We start from the raw sequence: 19,212 nt of genomic DNA, 5'->3' as shown, positions 1-19,212 counted from the left end.
ACGGCACTGCAGTTCAGGTACAGCATGCTAGGCGGTAGTCCGTCACACATTAGTAGCCTTGAATGACCACATGATGCATGATAATGATGGCTCATGGTACTGCACCCCATTCAGTTACAGCGACCACTGTACTACACATAGCAGTCATTGCTTTGCACCTCAATGTTGTGTGTGTGCAAACATATGCACCTATACACAATATGTATAGCATGTGTGTGTGCAAACATATGCAACTATACACAATATGCATAGCAGTCACCATCTGTACAAAGTGACACATATATGTCCTGGAATGCTATTGGGTGTATAGGTCACATGACACACATTGGGTATGTGTGATGTTTAATGTTGCAGTCATGTAGCATGCCATGTCATGGCTGGCACTGACATATTTGCAATATGTCCCACACTCACCATAACCACTATACAATGGCCATGTCAAGCATTGGTATTCCATCACGTATACATGCACCACTCATCCCGTGTGTGTACATAGCATGCATGTGCTACACCTGTGCCCACAATTATCTGCTACAGACACAGACACTGTAATCAGACATGGAAATCTATGTGACACACAGAAAACACATGCAGCCATGGTATGTATACCTGTGAGTGATGGTGCACAGGACATTGCAGAGCTTATAATACTTGCACAGCAATGTTGTGTACTTGTACACATTGTGTTCCAGGGTGTAGCCAATCACTGAACAACTACACACATGCATCAAAGCCATGTATACTGTTATTAACTAGGGCTGTCTACACTCACACTGCATGGTCTTGAGCAACACATATTCTGCATGCTGACACGTGTGAGGTGACTGTTTGCCTTGTGACACTGTCACCCACCTTCAACCACTATTGAGTATGTTTTGGATTGCTGGTGTGTGTGTGTGTATCTGCTGTAGTGAGGAGTGTATTTGTGTGCATGTGTGCATGTGTTCATGTGTGCATGTGTGTATGTGTTCATGTGTTCATGTGTTCATGTGTGCATGTGTGCATGTGTTCATGTGTGCATGTGTGCATGTGTGCATGTGTTCATGTGTTCATGTGCTCATGTGTGCATGTGCACATGTGTGCATGTGTGATAACATCATGTACAGATTGTAAAGTGTGTTTCCTGTCTTCCTCTCACAGGTGCTGAGGTTGGGTTGGCTGAATGCAGCAGGGAACCTGAAGTCACTGCCACAAATAGTGGAGATAATGATACATGTTGTTAGAAAAATATGTACTTAAACATATACAGAATGCTAGAAAAGTATGTACTTAAACATATATAAACTGTTAGAAGAATATGTACTTGAACATATATATAGTGCAAAGTCTAGAAACAGTATAATATGTAATGCATTTGATTCTATTTAACAATATGGCAGTAGAAATGATCTTGCATGTAATTACTTGAAACTTAGCTGCAGTGTGGTTAACCTCTGACCCTGGCAGTAGCCAGCTCAGCAAGCTTATGTCTTTCAGCAGTTATTATCTGCTGGGTTAGAGAGAAATAAATATGTATGCATGTATATCTTTCTTCCTTCCACCGAGAAGGATGGCCTTGTGAACACTATCAGAGATAGTGTGCAGCTGCTTACCAGAGAGACAAAGGAACGTATTAAGAGATGAACTGACTAACTAATCTAAAACCTTGGAAGAAGCAGCATTTACAGGAAGACATTGTAATTGACCAGGTGCCTCGCAAGGCTGTGTTATTCTCATGGGAAAGTTTTTAAAAAGCATTACCTCAGCATCTTCTTATGAATGAAGTATTATGGACTATAGTGATGTAAATGCCCTGTGACTGACCACGTCAGTAAGGTGGGCAAAAGCTGATTGCAAATGGTATATAATTGAGGGTATTTCCTGTATAGAGCCAGTCAAAACTCTATACTTGTTTTTGTATAGTTTTTTGCCTCCTAATGTACATTAGTAAAGCAATATTGTTTGAACCTGAGCATCCTGTGTTATTGACTGTCATTTTGAAAAGCCTAATGATTTTTACAGTCTGATTTTAACAATTTATTTGACATTTTGGTCCTTCTAAAGCCGGAATTCCCTTGGTAAGCTGCAGGTCAGAGTGCATGGGTGGTAATAAATCTGCGCAGGAGAAGCTGCCAAAACAAATGGTTCTTCTTGAGTGAAAAGACCTCCGACTGAATTGTTGTGTGTAAAGAGGCTGTCCACTTTCTGATCTGTGGCTGAAGAGCGGAAGACTGGGCCCCAAGAAGAAAAATATGCAGTCATAAACGGGAGGCTCAGGTAAGAAGAATTTCCCTCTTTGTCTTTGTTTTAGATCAGGGACCAGGTTACACTGTACTGTTATTAAGATTTGTGATAGCAGGACGAGAACGTATTGAAGTACTGTACGTTTGGTCATAGATCAGGGAAAAAAAACAAAGCAAAGTAAACAGTCATTCTAGACACTACTGTGGATACAGGGAAGAAGATACCACGTGGTACAAGAGAAGGGTTACGTAACAGTCTTTTTAAGACATGGGAAATCAGTGCACTGAGAGATCACGAGATCCGCCCCTAACGGATAATGTGAAGTATATGCAATTGCAGTGAGCAGATAATGTGAGATATTATACAAAATGTGTTAACAAATATGAATTTGATGGTAAACTAGATAAACTTTCACTAGTTAAACTCCTTAAACAGCTTAAATCTGATGCAGGAGGTCAGGCAAAAAAGCAGCACCAACTAGGCATACCTCAAGCACACAGGTGGATTGAGGAAGCAAATTGTAGAAAAACAGAAGCTTAGAAATTCAAAAACATTTTAGACAACATAGTGAAAGGTCTGACAGACAGAATCTCTGAGAAATGAAAACTTAAAGCAGACTGAACTTGCATTAATCAATGCATACAACAGGAAAATGAGACAATAGATGGATATTATGCTAGATTATTAGAATGCTTTAAACAACAATTAAAAAAATACATTTTTAAAAGGTTGCATTGCCTCTATCAGTAGCTTTATTACAAAGCATATGATAGATCACTGAACAAGCAGGCTGCAAGCCTTACTTGAGTATGCTAGACATGCTGAAAGACACTTTAATAGTAAAAAGAAAAAAAAGGGCACAAGTCTTCACTGCTGAAGACGGAGCTGAAGTATTTGTATTACAGTCAGGTAAAAAGGGCATCTAGCTAGGGACTGTAAACAAAATAAGAAAGCAATGACAGAAGATAAAGGAGATGAGGACTGACTATATGATAGTGATAACAATCAAAAATCATCAGGAAAGGTTAATAAACAAAAAGAAAATGTGAATGTAGTAGAGGGAATAGAGGAAGTACAAATAGATGTAGAGGATAAAAATGGAAATGAAATTTTAGATTTAGCATTGTTGAGCCTGGAGCTCTACCTAGCAGATACAAAACCAGAAGTGACACTTCTGGTGGAGGAAGGAAGTCAAATTCCTGTGTGACTCAGGAGCGTCACGGACTTTGATACACCCCTCCAAGTTACCAAAACATTCTGAATCACCTGATTATATATTAGTAAAAGCAGCAAATGGACAGCTATACAGGGAACCACTCTCCCATAATATAGCAATAACTGACCCTGTTTCAGGTATGACTCAGAAAAGTAAAATTGTAGTTTCTGCAAAATATCCAGTAAACTTGCTGGGAAGAGAACTTGTGCAGATATTTGGCATAGCAGTAGTTCCTACCATGCAGGGTATGGAAGCACAAAGACAAATGGATGCTTTTGTGGTGTGATCAGAGGGTGAAGTCTATTATTGGTACAGCCAGGACCTAGTTATGACTGGTCCAGGGGCAGTAACCAAAGAACTGATGAACGTAGCCATCAGTAAGGTACCCTCCCTTGACACTGATCAGCAGCACTTGTTACATTGTACTCTATACTACTGTAGCACACCAGGACCTGATAAGAAATATAAGCAAGAATTGTTAAAAAAAAAATTCTGCTGACAGATTAATATTACGAACTTTATGTTGGGATACTGAGGGAAACAGTGTAGTAAGCTGTTCATTACCTCAGGGATTCATGAGATTGTATAAGTCCAATAGACTGCCACATGTCAGCTTGACAAAAAACAAAAGTGTTAAATGGGCAGACTTAGGAAAAAAAGGTAACAAAATGGGAAAACAGACTGATTTAGAAATGTCAGGACAAGGGATACAAAAACAAAAACTGAATTGGTTGACACAGACACATACAGCTGTACACTTGCAATCTAGTGAGGACAGCTGATTAGCATTTTTATTAAAAGAAAAAGAAGAGGCCTTGTGTAAAATTCCAACAACTCTGTGGTCAACAGGCAAGTTAGATGTAGGGCTTATTCAAACAGCAGGACCAGTTACAATTACCCCAAAGTCAGCTTTTAGACCACAGAAAAGACAATACCTTTTGAAAAAGGATGCAGAAGTAGGAATTAAGCCTATAATAGCAGCATTACTCAAAAAAGGAGTACTGGTAGAATCTCCTGATTCACCATGTGATACACCCCTATTTTCTGTTAAAAAAGCAAACGGAAAATGGTGGATGGTACAAGATTTACAAGCTGTAAATAATGCAGTAATACCTAGAGCACCTACGGTGCCAGACCCACATACCTTGTTGAATGATTTAAAGCCACAACAGAAGTATTTTACCGTGGTAGATATAAGCAATGCTTTCTTTTCAATACCTATACATCCTGATAGTCAATATTGGTTTGCATTTACATTTCAGGGTAAAAGGTATACATATACTCGACTACCACAGGGATATTGTGAGAGCCCAATAATATTTGCACAAAAAATGGCTAGCAACCTGGCAGGGTTTACCCCACCGGAAGGTAGTCAAATTTTACTTTATGTAAATGACATCTTGCTAGCAGCACCCAGCAGCAGTGCAGGGTGGATACAGTAGCATTATTAAAATTTTTAGTAATACAAGGACACAAAGTAAACAAAAGTAAGTTACAACTTTGAAAAAAACAGGTTAGATACCTGAGATATATGATATCCAATAGAGGTAGAATACTAGATAAAGAAAAAAAGAGAGGAAAAAAAAAAAAAACAGCAATTTTGCAAGCACCCAAACCAACAACTAAGAAAGAAATAATGTCTTTCTTAGGTACAACTAATTTTTGTTGATGCTGGGTACCAAATTATTTTACAATGGAGAACAGAAGCAGAAATGGCTTTCTGCAGGTTGAAGCAGTTAATAGCTTCTTCATTAGTTTTAGGACTTCAAGTTATCACAAACGGTTCTTTCAGACCGTAGATTGTAAACAAGGGTACATGACATCAGTATTAAAGCAACAACATGGGGATAAGCAATGCCCCATAGCTTACTATTCATCACAGTTAGACCCAGTGGTGCAATCTTTGCCTCACTGTGTACAAGCAGTAGTTGCAGCAGCAATGGCAGTGCAGGCTTCAGCCTCAGTGGTGTTATTCCACCCTCTCACATTGAGAATGCCTCATGCAGTTGCAATAATTCTGCTACAAGAAAAAGTTGCATACCTTTCTCCTGCTAGACATCTTTCATGTATGACCATACTGCTGAGTCAACCTCATATGAACAGTTAGCTTTACCTAGACAAGATCTTACAGATATGCCCTTGGATGATGCTGAGGTGACATATTATGTGGATGGCTCATGCAGAAGGGGTCCTACAGGGAAGAATCTGGTGGGGTATGCAGTAGTTACAGACACTGAAATTTTAGAAGCACAAACTTTGCCACACAACTTCTATGCTCAAGCAGCAGAACTGGTAGCTTTCACAGGAGCATGTACTTTAGTAGAAGGCAAGAAAGTGAACATATATACTGATAGTCAGTATGCTTTTCTACAGTGCATGTGTTTGCACAACAATGAAGAAAATAGAGGAATGATTACATCCAGTGGAAAACCTATTAATCATGCAATTTATTTTGGAGCTATTAGAATCTATTCAGTTGCCTACCAAAGTAGCTATTTGTAAATGTGTAGCTCATACAAAACAACAGGATAAGATTTCAAAAGGTAATGCACGAGCTGATGCAGCTGCAAAGCAAGCAGCCTCAGACTCAAAAACTTTATTTTTAAATGAGGAATTACAACCCTTTGAGATTTTAGATTTAGACATGTTAAAAACAATGCAAATGCTTACTACAAAAGCAGAAAAACAAAAATGGGTAAAACAAGGTGCAATTTTTGAGAATGGACTGTACATTTCCAAAGGGAAAAAAAACAATATTGCCGTCTAATTTATTTAGATATGCAGCTTTGTTGAGCCATGGGCAGAGCCATGTCTCAACAGGGGGGATGGTACAGTTAGTAAATGGAATATTCCAAACATATGGATACATAAATTATACAACAAAATTTTGTGCAGCTTGTCATACTTGTAACAAGCACCATGCACAAGGAGCATTTAAAAACAAGCAAGGAAGTTTTCCTATACCACCATACCCATTCCACACTATTTGTATGGATTTCTTAGAATTAAATAAATGTAAAGGGTTTGACTCCCTCTAAAATGTTTTTTGGGAGAGCATATTATGTGCCTCAGTGGAAAGCTCTCATGCCTGCAGAGCAGGAGGCTGACAGTTCATTAGCTAATTATATAAAGAAACTGTTAATGAATAAATCTGTTTTGCAGTTTAACTCTTTTTCAGATAAAAGACAGAACAAGAACAAAGAACTTTCAATTTGATATACAAGGGCAAAATGGCCAAGAGTAAAGCAAATAGAAAAGCAGAGCAACCCCAGAACTATTGCATAATTATTTTGTTGGCTGTGCATTTGTTGACTATAAGTGTGACAATTTTTCTCTTATTGTGGTTTTTTTTCCTGCACTCAACCACACGAGTGAAAGTGAGAAGACGTGATGAACTGTTTATAGACTGGCATCCAAACTTTAACACATACCTGGCCATGAAACGTGTGTATGCAGAGACTATGAACTTTTCAAATTGCTGGGTTTGTACAGCTATACCAACAGCATATAAAAGACTGTTAATGTCCGCTGTCCCTCTGGGGATAAATGAGACTTGGGAAAATTTGTTTTTGATACAGGAACTGTGAGATCACAGGACAAAATAGCTTTATTTTTACCTGTCACACAAAAAGGAGTTGTATGTTTCTACAAAGTGATACCCTCAGGTGGGCTGGAGTAATTGTAATATAACAATGTCTTATAAATGTTACATTAAAGTCAGAAGTGGGGTACTGTTTGTAATACTAACTATGATTCATATCTGAGTTCAATGAAAACTACATTAAATGCAGTATGTGACAATCCAGTCTTAACTAAACAATTGTCTATTAAAGATAGGAAAATGTTTCATGCAGGGATAACACGTATTAGTACCAAAGTAAAGATTTTATTTGTGGAAAAAAGGCATATGAATGGTTACCTGAGAATTGGTCCGGCAGTTGTTTTTTGGGTTATCTGGTTCCAGCAATAAGACATACTGCAGAATTACCTTTGGGTAAGATACGAAATGTAAGGGAAACAGCTCAAAAATCTGAAGGTCCAGTTAAGAAACCTGTGAATCCAGTTGGGAAGAATCGAAGCTGGTTGGAAAGACCATAATTCAGTAAAAGACAGAAATAAATTGACTCATATGGACTTGGGCAACAGTGTTATATCCTGGGCAGGAATACTACCAGCCTATGGAGCAGTCAAATCGATCTGGGAGCTGAGGAAGCTATCAAGATTTCTCGAAGTAATGAGTAATGCAACTTTTTCAGCCCTAGAATTGGTGACTGATGAACTGAATGCAATGAGAACTGTTGTGCTACAAAATCGAATGGCTCTTTACTTCACCTTAGCGGCAAGAGGTGGTGCACGAAGAAGAATGCTGTGCTTTTATCCCTGAGGATCGTCACGAGACAAATAATCACCTAGAGGTAATTCAGCAAGTATCAGCAATGACTAAACCAGGCCTAACCCACTGATGGACTTTTTCCAAAATCTGTTTGGGGGGGTGGGGTTCCATCCTATTGAACATTTTAATTGCTATTTGTGTGGGTATACTCCTAATGGGAGCATGTGTTTACTGTGGAATTTCCTGCATGAAAAGATTAATCAAAGATTAGTTAGGGACTTCGTTGATGTATCTGTAACCGAGACTATGTATCAAGACCTGGAATTGAATCTGCTGATACCAAATGAAATTCTTTCTGAAATATAAAACAAATGACTTGCCTAGTTGAAAGTTCCAGAGAGGAAGAGACTAGGGAATGAAATAATGTTGTTTATGTTTCTGAATAGAATAAAAAGCATTAAAAGGAGGGAGAATGTTAGAAAAATATGTACTTAAACATATACAGAATGCTAGAAAAATATGTATTTAAACATATATAAACTGTTAGAAGAATATGTACTTGAACATATATATAGTGCAAAGTCTAGAAACAGTATAATATGTAATGCATTTGATTCTATTTAACAATATGGCAGTAGAAATGATCTTGCATGTAATTACTTGAAACTTAGCTGCAGTGTGGTTAACCTCTGACCCTGGCAGTAGCCAGCTCAGCAAGCTTATGTCTTTCAGCAGTTATTATCTGCTGGGTTAGAGAGAAATAAATATGTATGCATGTATATCTTTCTTCCTTCCACCGAGAAGGATGGCCTTGTGAACACTATCAGAGATAGTGTGCAGCTGCTTACCAGAGAGACAAAGGAACGTATTAAGAGATGAACTGACTAACTAATCTAAAACCTTGGAAGAAGCAGCATTTACAGGAAGACATTGTAATTGACCAGGTGCCTCGCAAGGCTGTGTTATTCTCATGGGAAAGTTTTTAAAAAAGCATTACCTCAGCATCTTCTTATGAATGAAGTATTATGGACTATAGTGATGTAAATGCCCTGTGACTGACCACATCAGTAAGGTGGGCAAAAGCTGATTGCAAATGGTATATAATTGAGGGTATTTCCTGTATAGAGCCAGTCAAAACTCTATACTTGTTTTTGTATAGTTTTTTGCCTCCTAATGTACATTAGTAAAGCAATATTGTTTGAACCTGAGCATCCTGTGTTATTGACTGTCATTTTGAAAAGCCTAATGATTTTTACAGTCTGATTTTAACAATTTATTTGACACATGTATTGTGGCACAGGCAGGTTTGACAGGGTCTGTCGTTGGTCTGCCAATCGACAGTACACAGCTTTCCACCCCATCTATGCGCACACTCATACTGCCAATACATTCCTCATCACCAATGGCCTTAGCCGAGGGACAGCATACAGTTGGCATTGACCAGGATAGTGTGGCATCCATGGCACATGCATCCCCCTCACAGCAGCCATACCCAGATTCCTGGAATGGTACCACATAGGCAGATGTCCAGGGGTTCTCGTGGGAGCACCACTGGTCATAATGCCCCTGGCAAATGTGCCCCCACAGGTCTTACAACCTCAGGTATGTTCCGGGCTGTAATGCAGGCAAAGGCACATATGGAACGGTACACCAGACAGGGACTTAGGGCGCAGAGGGCCCATAACACTGCTATCAATGACAGTATCCGTGACCTTGCTGATGCCATCTGTAATTACACTGAGGTCATTGATAGACGTTGGGGGAGACATTCGATACCCTCCACAATGTGTTTTCTATGAGCCAGGACCATGCAGGACAGTTGAGACGTCGACGCAGACGAATGCCAGCAACATCAACATCTGGCAGTCATCGCGGATGACCCACAGATCACAGCCGCTCCCGTAGTGGCTGTACCAGCTCCAGCAATGCTGGGGCTGGCCTGTCGATTGACCATCCTAGTAGACCATGTGCATGTGGCTCTGGCCAGTCCCAGCAGGGACATGGGTCCAATTGACATACCTCTGCCTCTGATGATAGTACCCAGTCAGGCTTGGTACCCGATACTGTCTGTAGCACCCCTGTCAGGCACAGGTACCATGTCCATGCCCAGAGACAATGATCTGTACAGCCTGGCAGGTACAGTCTGTGGCTGTCCCACAACCTCCTGTATATGGCAGCCACATGGTGGAGCTATGTGCATGCAGACACACACACATAAACCAAACACCTAGGGCTCATACATACACACACACATTACATCAACATTGACCCATGCTGTACTGTTGTCCCTCACACACACACATACATGTCGATTGGATGGGTCAGTGTCGGGCTCTGGCAAACCAACAACACACCCTGTGCATATGATGGAACCTGTGCCACCTCCTGTCATCTCTAACATTGATGTAGGAACAGGCTAACATGGTGCTGATGCACAGGGTGACATTATAGCAGTGTAGCAATGTTAGCATGTTGTCAACAGGAAAGTGTAATGATATCCTTGTAGGTTTATCTGAGCAGGCATGATGCATCAAAGCAATGATTGTCAATGTAGTATTGTTTACACCAGTGTTAAGTCTGAGTATGTGTTGTCCGCCCATGTGCCACTTGGCTGAAGTGTATAGTGTTGCCAGCATGTGTTAGTGAGTGGACAGTATGTGTGTGATGTGTGCAGTACAGATTAGCAGGTGTACATCTGTGAACATGGTGGGGGTGCACTGTCTGCATGTACGTGCATAGTGGACACATGGGATGTGTGACATACCCTGTATTACACAGTGTTAATATCTCATAGTATCTCTCGGTGACCAGTATGCATTCTACTACAGATATGCTCTAACATGGGTACACATGTGTGTATGACATGGTTTGACACTATGCTGTGGGTGATACTGTTACTATCTGTCAATGTTTTGCATTCTGGTAGTATACACAACCTCAACAGCCTGACTATAACCAATCATTAGATGATGTCCTGACAACTGACACACAGATGTAGGGAACTCAGTAACAGTTGGATCCTTCCAGTACTATACTGTAACAGTAACCAGTGGTATTGACTGCCACCTGTTCGTGGGACCACACCTGTTTGGCATATAGCCCTCTTAGGTAAATGCAAACACACTAGGGATATATCCATCCACATCTGGAAATGCATGCATTGGCCTACAATGCATTCTCTGGATGGGACACATATCCTACACAAGGGTATCATACAGACAGATACCTATTGTCCAACACATGCTGTATAGCTCTAAGCCAACTATAGCATAGTCATCCACATTTACTATACATACTATCCCGACAGTACCACATAGGTGGTAGCCCCCAACATGTATGTCGGGTACCAATGTGTATATACAGCCAAGTGTTATGTCATCTGTCCTTTGGTATCCGCATATCCAAAGGTATTGTGAAGTCTATCGGTGTATCACATAAGAAATTAGGGGCCTGTATACATATCCACAAGGCTGTTGTACACCTATAATGACTGTCCATTATTGCCAGACTTTGTTGTGTATGAACATGTCTGACATATACCCCAGGCATGTACCCTCACTCACACTAGTCAATAGAAACTGTCATGGGTGTGTGTGACACAGATGAACTTGGCCACAGATCACTACAGTAGCCGGCCTTGTCATATACATACATATGTGATCTACGATCTGAGAAGCAGCGGCACAATCTGTCAAAGGTAACAAATGTATTCATGTAGTAGGCAGGCTTCACACCTATGTACTAATTGAGGTCACATGTACATATATTTATTTGCCACACAGATACCTGATGTGTGCAATGCACATACTGTTTTAATCCTGATATATCATACCGTAGTAAAAGTAAAAGCCACACTGCATTGACCAACAGTGTCACCCACACACACTCAGCAATTGCAGGATTCAAACCCTACCTAACTATGTTATAACGCTAGAGACATACGCATTAACATGATGCGCTATATGCTTTACTGGAGTTTTTATTTCCACTGCTATATTTGTAGGATGCTGACATCATCAGACTTGCCAAAGAGGAATAAACCTCTTTTAAGGTGTTTCCCTAGTCTCCAAAAAGGGCATTCCTCTCAAAGGAAGTCACACAGACACATACAACCCCACACACACTCAGCAACTGCAGGATTCAAACCCTACCTAACTATGCTATAACACTAGAGACATACACATTAACACGATGCGCTATATGCTTTACTGGGGTTTTCATTTCCACTGCTATATTTGTAGGATGCTGACATCATCAGACTTGCTAAAGAGGAATAAACCTCTTTTAAGGTGTTTCTCTAGTCTCCAAAAAGGGCATCCCTGTCAAAGGAAGTCACACAGACACATACACCCCCCCACTCAGCAACGGCAGGATTCAAACCCCTACCTAACTATGTTACAACACTAGAGACATACACATTAACACAACGTGCTATATGCTTTACTGGGGTTTTCATTTCCCAGTCTCCGGAAATCACACACACACACACACACACACACACACACACACACACACACACACACACACACACACACACACACACACACACATTCAAACCCCTACCTAACTATGTTATGATACTGGAGAGATACACATTAACATGACGCGCTATATGCTTTACTGGGAGTTTTCATTTCCACTGCTGTATTTGTGGGATACTGACATCATCAGACTTTCCAAAGAGGAATGTACCTCTTTTAATGTGTTTTCCCAGTCTCCAAAAAGGGAACTCCTCTCAAAGGTAATCACATACACACACACAGTCAGCAATTGCAGGATTCAAACCCCTACCTAACTTTGTTATGATGCTAGAGAAATACGCATTAACACAACTCACTATATGCTTTACTGGGAGCTTTTTTTTCTACTGCTATATTTGTAGGATGCTGACATCATCAGACTGGACATGGTAATGTGTGTACACTTTTTTTTATGCAATCCCAGGAATGAACCATGTGGGTCAGCAGGTGTTAACAGCTTGAACAGGACTCCACAATTCTTAGCTTGTGTGATCTATCTGTGGACAAATTGCCATTCCTTCATATGACAATACATATTTATGCACAGATTGTTGATGTTGTGGATATGACATGTGTCTGGGATGTTGATAAAGGGCTATTCAAAGTCTATGTGGGACATGTGTAGCTCATTTCAGTGATGTATGTCCTGGGTGGCTGCCTTGCAAACAGTCTAGCAGGTTTGGGAACCATGATCTGCCCATGAACATACCACAGTTGGTAGGGTTGTGTGTTTGTCGGCTTCCAATAGCTCTGTTTATGACTTCAATCATGATGGACTCCATGGCCTTGCAGATCAGACTTCATAGGCTTATTGGACTATAGTTCCCATGGTCTGTTGTGCACCAACACTTGTGGGGTGTGCCATATGTTGCTGTAACACATTCAACAGTTTCAGATCCTGTAGAGAGGGTGAGGCTCAACAGACTCTTCAGGTGCAGGGTCTGTTTGTTCTGTAGTTCACTCATGACACATATAGGGAAACAATGTAATCCAATTGATGCCATGTTTTCAGCTTTGGGGGGAGCTGTTTACCCATTCTACGTGTGATATCTCCTGGTATGATGTTAGGGCCTTTTGTCAGTGGGAGGTGGGTATGTATATATAGGCCTGTCTAACAGGATGTCGGCATTGTCAGTCAGGTACAGTTGGCCCTGACTCAGGACATATATGAGTGTACATTGCTATTTATGACATAGCTGAAGGAGGTGTCATGGTTCAGTCTGGACTCCTTCACAGATAATCTTTCCAAAACACCGACAAACCTGAGCACTAAACCCCTGTTATACTCTTTTATACACTTAACACCCTACTGATCCTTTGTGGTCAGTCAACAGAGTATGTCATCATAATATCCTGGCATGTCCAAAGGTCAGTTTTGTTTGTACTCTCCAGTCCAGCTGGTGAATATTGGAATTTTGACGCAATGTTACAACTGCCTTATGTACACAGACAACCCTCTCCTCCTCCCAACAAACTCAGATATATGTGAGAGATGCAACTATATAGACAAACAGGAGGCTGAGCTCTCTCGACCCATGACTGGCACAGTCTATCAGGTGGTGAAGGTAACCACACACACCACAAATCCAGTCTCACATAGACCTATAGCGACAGCAATCAAAATACATTACCACACAAAAACGTACTCGGAGGCTCTAAATAAACTCTGCCTATGCAGCAGAGACCTACAAAGCAGACACCCAAACAACTGCTACCCCACAACAATACCCACATATCACATAGTTCACAAAGTCAGTGTGCCACACAGTCACTGCCCTTAGGGCTATACAACACACCTAATACACTTGTAATAGGTGACACTTATTGTCAGACACACTGACATCCCACTCACCAGGCTGAACAAGGAGAAGGTCACTTTGAGCTGTCTGTCGGGTGCCAGGATCCACCACATAACACATGCACTCAGGTCACTCCAAAGCAAGTAAATTGTCCATGCTGGTGTGAATAACCTCAGACGTTCCTCCCTGGACTACATGACAAGAGACATAGAGGAGCTCTCTGATCATGTAGCCCTGGCCGGTATGACCCTGACCTTGTGTAGCATCTTACCCTCACCAAGAATGATGTCACAGTATACAGGCAAACTGATCACTTTTAACAGTTGGCTAACATATTGGTGTCATTCAAAGTGGATGCAGTGTCTGTCAGCCTGGGATGACATGCTCGACATGCCACGTAGCTTCGCTATGGATGGCTTGCACCTGTCACCCCTGGACTGTCGAATACTCGCTAAGGCTCTTGCCACCCCCATAGTGCCTTTTTTAAGCGAGGCTCAAAAGACAAACCCACCTCCATAGACGTTGCAGTGTAAAAGAAACTAAGGGTAATACTGCTCAACACCAGATGTCTAACCCTCAAAATGCACGCACTCAGGACTCTCCTCAGTATGGAGAATGTCGATATCTGTGCAGTAACAGACACCTGGTTCAGGCTCCCAAAAGCACACCAGCACTACCAGGTTAGACTTCATACCATTCTTTTTGGCCACAAGACTTGGACCAGCCAACAAAAATAGGAGGAGTATCCATATACATCACAGATACACACACCTCCAGGTTAGTAGCACTGCACGAAGCATCGGAGACCATATATGTGCAACTAACAGTGGGCAAAACTGCCTTTCAGTTTGTAGCCTGCTACAGACCACCCTCCCAAACTCAGGAACCCCACTCTGCTTTCCAGGGAACACTGGAAAATATGAAGGTCTCCCCAAACACCATTATATTGGGTGACTTCAACTACCCAAACATTGACTGGGAATACTACTCAAGCCCCAACACCCTCGCCCAACAGTTGCTAGAATTTATAAACTCAAATGCTATGGCACAACTGGTCACCACACCCACAAGAGGGGAAAACATATTGGACCTGATCATCACCAACATGGGGACTCTATGTTCCACACCAGAGGTGTACCCCTCATTGGTAAGGTTAGACCATACATTTATCTCACTGGACATCTATATCCCGTCCCCACCCCCATCCTTGGTAATCTTGGTGAAGAACTTCTCAAAAGCAAACGTCACACTTCTCCAAACCAAGGTGGTATCCTTCAAAGACCCTGGGACAGTGGTAAATACGGCTCAGACTGCTGAATCCTTTACAAATGCATGCTATGGACACCTACTGGAATGCATGGATCATGCTATCCCAAATAACAACAAGACTCACTCCTCAAAAGGCAGGGGACCTGTCTGGTGGAACCTGGCCATTAATAAGCTATACAACAAAAGGAGGAGGCTACTACATGATAGAGCACAATCCCATAAAGGGAAGGCATCTCTGATCAGTACTAGCAAAAAGCTATGATCACTCATGAATTCATCTAAGGCCTGCTTCTAACGGAAAATTGCACCAGACACTATGGACAATCACAAGGCCTTCTTTAGTTATGTCAGGAACCTGGGTGGAAACTCCCAGATATGCTGTGAGTTACTGCATACTGGCAAAACATACACTGAACCCGAAGACATTGCCAACATCCTGGCAAACAGGTTCAGTGCAAATGTCTCCCCCCATCCCCCCTAAAGAGCAAATGTCCATCCCAACAGAGTGTAGCCTCCCTGACATCACAGATGAACAGGTGAGTGCTGCCCTCTCCAAAGCAGACAACACAGCATCAATGAGACCAGATGGTGTCCCGGCCTGCGTCTTACACGAGCTTCATGATGAACGTAACCCTCACATTAAGTCACTGTTCAATATCAGAGTTACTACAGGATATGTACCCAAGGAATGGTGTACAGCAACAGTGGTCCCACTCCACAGAGGTGATGCCACAATGGACCCCGGACAATATCGCCGTATAAGCCTAACTAGCTTGGTCTGCAAAGCTATGGAGTGTATCATCATGGAACTCATACACATAGACATCGGGAACCTACAGACACTGGATCCTACACAATTCAGCTTTGTTGTGGGCAGATCTTGCCTCTTGAACGCGTACGACTTCTTTAAACAGTTACCAGGTCCATAGACGTAGGGAAGGTTGTCCACACAGCCTACCTGGACCTCACAAAACCCTTCAACACAATACCCCACTCTGGCATTATACATAAGCTCACCAGCTTCAATATCGACACATATGTCACAAGATGGATTGCTAACTGGATCAGGGATAGCACCCACATGGTCAGTATTGCAGGTGCCATGTCTGACTATACACCAGTTACATGTGGCATCCCACAAGGCTCAGTCCTGGGACCTCTCTTGTTCAGTATATATTTCTCTGATGTACAGGCTAACACAGGAGGAATATGGCTGACCATGTTCGCAGATGACTGCAAACTGGCTGCCATAATCAACTCTCCAGCTGGCACAAGCATCCTCAAAAAGGGTCTCACAGAGATGGATGACTGGTGCCAGAGCCATGGCCTACAGCTAAATGCCATTAGATGCATAGTCATCCCCTTTGGGAATAACAACGTGCCCACACATTACCACATAGGTGGTAATCCATTACGTACGGTAGGAGTTATTAGGGATTTGGGGACAGGAGTAGTTAGTACTCTCGCCTTTGACAAGCACGTTGCCAAAGTGGTTAGACAGACCTTCTATATAGCCCACCTTATCCCATAAAGTTTCACATCTAGATCAAGTGAGGTCATTGTGCCCCTATACTCATCAAGCCCATGCTTGGATACAATGCCCCATTTGGGATGTACCTTACCCGACACCTGCAGCAACTGTAATGGCCACAAAAGTACCTCACCAAGTGGATCTAGGGACTCACACAGATGCCCTGCGCAGTTCGGCTAAAGTAACTCCAGCTCTACTCAGACATTTACCGCCTACTCGGATGCAATTTGTGCCTGTTGTTTAATGCCATGTCCAACCCAGAATTAATGGACATGCTCCACCTCAGGATATCCGAATCCCTTAAAGCTACACGCTCCAGGGATGTAAACCTCAGCACAGATATTAATAGGACATGCTGGAGGGACAGATTCTTATCCCAGAGGCTCCATTCACTCTGGAATGAGATCCCAGTCCCGCATAAGCAGAGCCCCCCACTGACCACCTACAGGAGACATCTTGACAAGTGGATGGGTGATCGTATATTTACCCCTGGGATATCTTCTGTGTCCCTGCTAGACAGAGGCACAATAGACTAAATGTAAATGCCCTATCTTGTGTGACCTACTATTCACAGGCACAGTCTACTAATCTAACAGGGTTGCGAAAGCCAAACACACTCTGGCTAGGCTTATACATGCCCTAGGGCAGATAGCCTAGTATCAACCTCTGAACCTATGATAATGTTTGGGATGCACATTGTTTATTGATGATACTGATTGCAGGTTTTTTATCTTCTTTGCTTTCCCACTTTGTATGAACAACCTAAGTATCTGCAGGGCATATTTGGTTATGACAGGGTTCCACTATATTATATATGTGTCTGTTGTCATATAACTGTGTGCACAGGGCAGATTGCTGAATAGTGAGAGGTTCCTGGGTTAACACATGCAACTGCCAGATATGTGTGGCCCACTGCTGTACTCAGACATGGCTTAAGTGTGTGAGAATGCCCAGTTCGGCCTTTCAGTGTTTTGTTGCCTGACATTTGTCTCATTTATTCAAGTGTGTGAGCATGCCCAGTGTGACCTTTCAGTATGTTGCTGTCTGAGGTCCGCTACATTTGTTGATGAGTGTGACCACGACCAATATTAACATTTATACTATATGTGTGTTGAAAATCTGGTTCTATTCTTACTGCAGGGCTCACCTTTGTGTCATAACTCAACAGGGATTATGCTGTGCCTGTAGGGTTTCCATGAGATACTTTGCATAGACTTATCAACATTTCTTCATACAGGCTGACCACTGAAATACTGTCATGGTTTAGTGGTTCAGTACTATGACTATAGTGCACAGTATCCTGGGTTTGAGGCCTGTCACTGCTTTATATTTTCATACTGAGCAGACCAGACTGCTTAAGAGCCAGTAGAGCAAGTATGAGCATGTTGGCTTTTGTTCAGCTATGCCCAACTTAGACCAAGCTTGTCCAACATTGCTCAACGTTAAGCAACATTGCTGAACATTGCACAATATTGCTCAACATTGACCACAGTTGTGCTAGTTAGTGTGTGCAATTTTGTTTACATATACTGAATGGTGGTAAAAGCTGTTTAGCACTGCTTTATATTGCTTAACACATGGCAATCATGCCTCAGGTGGTGCTGCAGGGCTGCCTATGCCGGATGCACATACTACACTCCCTATACATGTTTGAAAACAGGTAGTGGCAAGTTAGGCATCCATTTTACTATATGTGTGTGTCAGAGAGAGGTATCATTTCCAGGGTTCCTACTGAGCCAGTGTATGTGCTATGCGTTGCCTCTTTGCCAAGGCCAAAGCATACTGGGCACGCCTCCTTCTGCTTACTGGGGCAGGCTCAGGTTGTTCCTCCTTCGAGTCACGCTCTGCCTGTGATGGCCTTGGTAATGGTGGGGGGCTGTTTGGTCCGGGCCTATGCTGGTCCTGCTGCAGCTGTTTTTGCAGGATCATATTATGTAGCATAGCACATACCATGACAATTTGGGTACATGTAGTTGATGAGTACTGCAAGGCTCCACCAGATGTGTCCAGGCACCGGAACCGTGACTTGAGCAGCCCAAACACACGCTCGATTACATTTTGTGTTTGTCCGTGTGCCTCATTATGGCGTTCCTGTTCAGGTGTGTATGCATTTCTGATGGGTGTCATCAGCCCCATGGCTCCAGTGCATAGCCAGCATCCCCCACTAGTTGACCATGAGGGATGTTCCCATTGGCAAACGTCTGGTACAGCTGTTAGATGCCAGATATGGGAATCATGGTAGCTTCCAGGGTAGCCAGCACACACATTCAGTATTATGCCCTGGGCATCACACACAACCTGGCAGTTGATGGAGGGGAAGC

This window comes from Protopterus annectens, chromosome 2.part0, assembly GCF_019279795.1.
Source record: "Protopterus annectens isolate FY-2018-M chromosome 2.part0, PAN1.0, whole genome shotgun sequence".
NCBI classification, from domain to species: domain Eukaryota; kingdom Metazoa; phylum Chordata; order Ceratodontiformes; family Protopteridae; genus Protopterus; species Protopterus annectens.
This window is presented reverse-complemented; position numbering follows the sequence as displayed.